Here is a 6,841-nt window from a genome sequence, read left to right on the forward strand (position 1 = left end):
TAGAAATACTTTTCTAGAAAAGAACAGTGGGAAATGAATTTGAATCTCGGAATAATATTTATACAGCAAATGACAAATTATTAATTTATTTTCTTTTGTTAAAGGAGGAATCAAAAAGACTTAATTTGCAAGAATTTGTTCAAAGCCCTGCCTATATTTATACTATTTGATTAAGAATTAGTCACTTTCTGATGGTAGAAAAACTTTAATTCCATTGAAGATTGCTTCTTTATCCACAGTGGCTGTGCAAATGCCTCTGAACACAGCAATTTTGAGTCTGCTTTAGAAGAGAAATTTCTTCAGTTCTTCAGACACTGCAAGATGGGTTCAACTTCTGATACGTTGTTCTAGTTAATCTCAGCAGTCAAGTGTTTCTATCAATATGCCATAAAAGGAGTAGTCCTTCTGAAATATTGTTAAAAATGCAGTCTAGAGAAAAATATTTGACAGTTGTGGTTCCTGAGTACCTATAAAACAAAATGGAGGAAATAATACTGCAAAGCCAGAAGCTACTGGTGGATTGGTGAGGACCAACATCCTAGCCCTTCTTTTTGGAGAGGAATTTCAGGTGGGATTAAGGTGTTCCACAGAGTGATGAAAAGGCAATTTCAGGTCATTTAGATTCTTACACTTGAAGGAGGGATAGTGATTTCAGTAGATGAGCTTTGTGGAAAAGAGCTCTGAAATACTGTCGGCAATGACTGAGAATTTAATAATGCTATGGTTGTCTGTGCATTGCTAAAATAATTAAGAGGTTTTCTTTTTAAGGGAATTAAAGTAATCTGTGTTATGAAAAAACAAACCCAGTGAACACTAAGACTCTGTGGTTTCCCTTTCTACTTTCACTGGAAGAAGAGCCACTTCCCTGCCAAGAGGCATCCAGCAGAGTCCAGGCCCTCGTGGGGTTGGTCTGATCCCTGTTGCACAAGACAGGGGTAAAGCAGTTCACAAAGACTGAGCAAAGGTTCAACCTGGGCATGTGAGCAATCACTTGCTCCAGGGCAACTCTCCACAGATACTAGCAGCTCAGAATGTTTTGAGTAGCCCAGGACAGTCACCGATTCCACCTAGCCCGTGTTCCCAGACATTAGCTGGAGTGTACAGGGAGACCAGTACTAGGCAGCTTGTCGGTCTGTGGTTGGAAATGCTTTCTAGCCTAAGGAGTTTCATGTTGCCTTGCTGTGACCACAGATGTCCCCCACCCCAATTTCAACCTAAGGGTAGAAAACACCCTGTTCAGAGGGATCATATCTCCACCTATTGCCCTATGGCACAAGTGTAACCTTTCTCGTATGTAGTTGGGGGTTTCTCTCCAGCTCTAGGGACATGCACTAAGCTACAGACAGGGCAGCAGGACTACCAGTGAGTGTCTCAGCCTAGGAATGGCTTCATGAGGCTGCTACTGAGTGGGTCCAGTTGTGGTTCCCAACACTCATTGTCACACACACACACACAGATGTCCATGTCTGCATCCTCTTCCTTATCCTTGATTATCTCCAGAAGAAACATCAGATAATGCAGCAACATCATCTTCAGAGACACCATCTTGCTGGAGAAAATGCCTGCTGGGCAAGGAAGTACATCAGCAGGGAGAGAAGCATCATAAATCACAGCTGGGATTGTCCCAGACCCATATCCAGGCACGTGCTCAGTCTCATCTGGGACAGTAGTGGGCATCTTCCTCAAGCAGTCCTAGTCTGGAAGCTATTACAGCAGGACAGAGCACCAGGTAGGCTCCTGAGGCTCCCCTGCAGGTTTCTATTTCTGGTGTGCTGCCCCAGAGAGGTGAAGCTGGGACTTCTGCTTCTGGTGCTGGATCAAATCCACTTGGGCATATGGAAACCTTCACATATACAAAACCTCCCAGGGATGTGGCAGAACATCTCTTCTAGGACACCAGCTCTGCCCCCAAACTACATCCATAGCAATCCAGCCAGGCCAGTCCTTGTGGAGAGATTCTTAACAGAAATACGAAGATTGGCTGGAATGCTGTAGGGATGGAAATGTGCATGTGTCAGAAAGCACTGGAAGAAGCAGCCGAACAAGGGTTACAAGAACAGCCTGTATTGATAACAAGGGACATCATTCCCATGACAGTGCTCCCATGACACTGTACCCAGGAGGATCATGGAGGAATGCATTGTTTATGGCATGACCACGAGGTTTATACTCCATTCAGGCAACAGCACAGACGACTTGTCAGTGGAAGATCCTGCACTCACATGCCAGCAAGTTTGCAGTTACCAAATGTGCCATTCCTTTTTCCTGTTACCCCAGAAGGAAAACAGACATCTCCTTCCAGCAATGACAAACAGGCTTTTTGAACAAGGAGTCTGTTTCCATGAGGAGGCACAAGGCTGTAATTCCCATGCTTATTTCAGTGTGGTTCCCCCTCGTGGTCTGAACTCTTCTTCACTAGGCACTATGCAGACATGGGACAATTATAGTGTCACCTTGAACCCCAGGCCCTTCATTGGGGTCATTGTGTTCAGAGTCCTGAGGCACATGCAGACTGCCTGGGCTGTGCACCATCCTGCCACACTGCCCACACTGGCAGTGACAATGCAGAGAGCGTGGAGTCCCTTACCTATACCCTCTACTCCTTTCTGTCCTGGAGCTCTTTGCCCACTCCACTCCTGTCCTTGTTCACCCCCAACCCTCCTTCCCACTGAGATCACCATGGCGTCTCCACAGACTGGGGAGGTGCATGCGGAGAGGTTCTGGCTCCCCTGTGCTACACACAGGCAGCACAGACACCTGCACACATTGAGGCAGGGGAGCCAATGCCCCAGGGGAGCACACAGACACAGGCGGGGCCAGCCGAGGTGCAGGCTGGCCTGGGTGCAAGGCCTGACAGGAACAGCAAAGTTTCCCTTGAGCTCTGCTGGCCACGGGACACAGAGTGGTGTGCTGATCAGGCCCTGAGCACCTGTAGGACTCCCCAGTGCCGAGGCGTCAGCCTCAACCCGATTCCCCCCTGCCCTCTCCCCAGGAGGGCCAAGCCCTCTCTGCCCCAGCAGCAGGGGAATATCAGCAGCACCATTTGCATTTTTACTTTCCATTCAGTTGTTTAAGTTAGTGTGTTCACTAAATGATTAAGCTTTTTTTTTCAGGCAACAAGTTTCTGTGGAAAATGTAACCTTATTGAAAGCCAACCTTTCTTAACCTGCTGCCACTTCTGTTAAGACACTGTGCCTGAAGGGGGAGATTGAAATACTGCTTTGTGGAAATGCAGTGCAGTGTTCTATACCTTAGCATCAATATGCAGACTATTTCTATGAAAAAAAGTTCTGTATTGTAAAACAAACACTAATCTTTCAATAAACCTTTTAAACCTAACTGAACTAGAAAAGAACAAACACTATTCCAAATCTATCTAACTGCCCACAGGATAAAAAAAGTTCTGTAAACAGCTCTGATATGGAGCACTAAATAAAAAGAGATCTGGAACAATCTGGACTTCACAGCAAAAATGAAAATCAGTTCTACGTACAGAGATTATATTTTCATTTGAGGTTATACTCCACTTTCTCTGTAATCTTCCCCTTGAATTTTTCTTGTTGGTACATACTGATGCATGCGCTGGTGATACATCTGAAATAATTTTATTTTGGTCATCAAGGGGAAGTTCTGTTGACTCACAGGTTTCCAGTATTGAGAAGGAAAATTTCTTTACAAATATCTTTCACATTATTATTTTATATGAAGGATAACTTTTTTTTCTTTTTGATTTACAGAAAGGTGGTAACTTTTAGTCTGCCTTTTCCGCTACTTTGAATGCTCAAAAGAAAAAAAAATGTGCAAACAAGCACAGCCTTCCCCTTCTCCCTCCAATTCCAGCATATACAGTCATTCCTGGCAACTACTCTGTATCTCATTCTAGCTTCAAAGCAATTGGTATCATCCTCTACCAGGAGAATCTAGGAAAAAATTTACAGCTCAAAGCACATTAAGACGTTCATTAAGCAATAATGTCACTCTATATCTTTAATGAGTACCTGCCCTTTTAAATGAAGTGGTGGACATAACAGTGAGAGACCTGACAATGGAAATGCAAATACTGACTTTACCATTTTCCTGAAAGAGATATAAAACAGGCAAATTCAGGCAACATCTATTTTGCCCATTAATGCCAAATAAAAACATTTTATTTGCATTTCCATTGTCATTGTTTTTTTCATTGGAATTGCCTTTTGAGTTCTGGGCCACAGTTTAGTTAAGATACTGTACAATTACAGTACCTTAACTAAATAGTATATGTAATATATGATAAATATTATGGAATTAGGTCAGTAATTTTAAAATGTATGATTTTCCACATGCTTGCTCCAGGAGTTTATAAATAAATACAAAGTTTACCCAAACATAATATTTCTCAGCTGTAATTCATGGATTGCTTGTGGATTAGAGTGGTTGCTGGTCACACAGCACTAGTTGTCAATGCTTCCAGTTGATAAGCATACAGGCAAAGCTTCCCTACTACATGAGAATTTAGGAACAGTCACTCAAAAATTGTGACTAATATATAATCTGCAATATGTTATGCCAAATTAACTGGTTCTGTCTCACTTTATCAAAGCTGAAACGAATTAAGAATAAGAGGAATAAAATGTTTCAGATTTCTTTAAGTATAAGCAAAGGAAACGTGATAATTAAAATGAAAAAAAAAAAGAAAATAATATTCCTTCTGATACTGGCTTTACCAGCTTTTTCTTTTTACATCATTGTGGGACGGGATTGCAATGATTGAATCCAGTCATACTTGCCTGTGCATGATCTATTTAAATGGAAAGAAATACAATTGGAGACAATATGCACACAGGAAAGTTCATGTTTATAATTATTTTCTGTTGACTTTTAAGCTTCCATTTGCAATATACTTGATTGCTCTTCTTGCATATGGCAATCTTGGGGAAGCTTCTGTATTGGGTTTTGCCACAAGGAGTTATGAATCTTATGCATTTTAGGAAGATGCATAATCATCTTATTATAGAAATTCAGAAATAATTTTTTAGTAAAGAACAGTGCAAAACTAGCTTAAAGCCCTCAGCTTCTAAATCTCAATGATTCTTCATTGTCTTATACTTTGCCTTCACTAGCTTGTACAGATCCACCTGTCAAATGTACATATGATTTTTTCTAATTAGATTTCCTAACATATTTAGATGTAATTTATCACATTTGTAAATTACTACTTAAAGTAAAATGGGATGAGGACGTAGGCCTGTGGAGTAGAAGTATTAAGTTGGGGGTAGCTGGTGGACTTGGCTCGTGGAAACCCACATGCAACACTGCATTTTGAATGAAAACTCAGGATTATATTACATACGAGGAATAAAAGGTGAAGCTATTTACATGAACAGGCAAAGCTGTATGAGACCCCAAGACTTAAATCATGTAAGGTATTACAGGTTCAGCTTGAGATATATTATTGGAATCTGAACTATGGCTCATTCACAGGAGACCCAAAGCGAGAAGGAATGGATGCTATGGTTACATTTAAACTTCAAAAATATAATCCTTTTAAGATCTTGGAACTAAAATAGCTGTTAGTAGGAATGCAGATGTGCAAGACAGCTTAAAATATTTCTTTCTGAATGAAACCTAGTTTTACCTTTCACTGGCAGCAAAATCATTGATATATTTTAAAAACAAAACAAGTAGCCCATTAAATTTGATCTTTTTTTAATCCTGCCTCTTTTCACAGTAGTTGGCAAGATATTTTGACAGATCTAACACTAAGTGTGTTTAATACAATAAGATTCACGGTTCTCTTTGACTTGATCCCAGAAGACGACATTATTATTATTTTTAGCCAAAATATGTGCACTTTTTAACACAAATCTGGAATTGTTTTTTGTACCTAAGCAATACACAGATCTCAGCTGATGAGCAACACTCCAGTTCAAAGTGTTCCAGAGACCGTAACTTCTAGCAATGTTTCTTTCTAGCATCTGTGTGTGTTGCATATGTGCATGATACACTAGATATCCTTGGGAAATGGATACATAGCATTGTTTGGTTTGAGGGGAAATGTTTATAAAATATAATGTAAATGAAAGAGGTGTAACAGTCTATTTAAACTCACTGATATTACCCCAAAATCTTTTATATTATACTCTGCATATTAAAATATAACTACCAATAAATACCTTGCAAAACTAAATGCATTCTTAGTTTGCTTAGGACTGAAGTCTGTACCTGATTCTATTTCTCCCAGTTTCTGTTAGGGTGGCCTACACCTAGCTTTCACAAAATAAAGAATTTTACCCTGACTATCCAGTGAGAAAATCTATTTCAATATTGATAATAGTGTTCAAGTCATTTTCATAACAGAAAAAACAGCCCTTTCCTTGCAGGATATACAATTCTTCTCTCCTTAGAATAGTATTTAGGACAGGGCTATCCCAGTGTGATAGTAATGGGTCCTAGTCAACTGAATAAAACAAGATAAACTTACAAGTTACAGCAATTTTAAAATCCACACATGTTTCCATTTAAATCAATTGTACAATGAAATGTTGATACTCAGTTCCATGAAACTTTTTGTTACTCTTGCTAATCTAGTCAGTAATCACAAAATAAGAGGCTATTTCTGATGAATAATTCATTCAGTACATTATTTTCTTTCTTCTGTTCACAAAATGCTCAGAAAATTATCACATAACTTTATTGCCTGAGTTTGTAAATTTATTTGGAAAATGTTTTTCCTGTGTGAATATTTTATGAACAATTTGTTGTGGATATTCAGGATTCAAATTATAGCATTAATTCAGTGCCTAATTAGTACAGTTTCTGCATTGTAATTGTGACTTGTGCAGCTTACCCACACATTTCCCAT

The sequence above is a fragment of the Nyctibius grandis genome, chromosome 4 (genome assembly GCF_013368605.1).
Source record: "Nyctibius grandis isolate bNycGra1 chromosome 4, bNycGra1.pri, whole genome shotgun sequence".
In the NCBI taxonomy this organism is placed as follows: domain Eukaryota; kingdom Metazoa; phylum Chordata; class Aves; order Nyctibiiformes; family Nyctibiidae; genus Nyctibius; species Nyctibius grandis.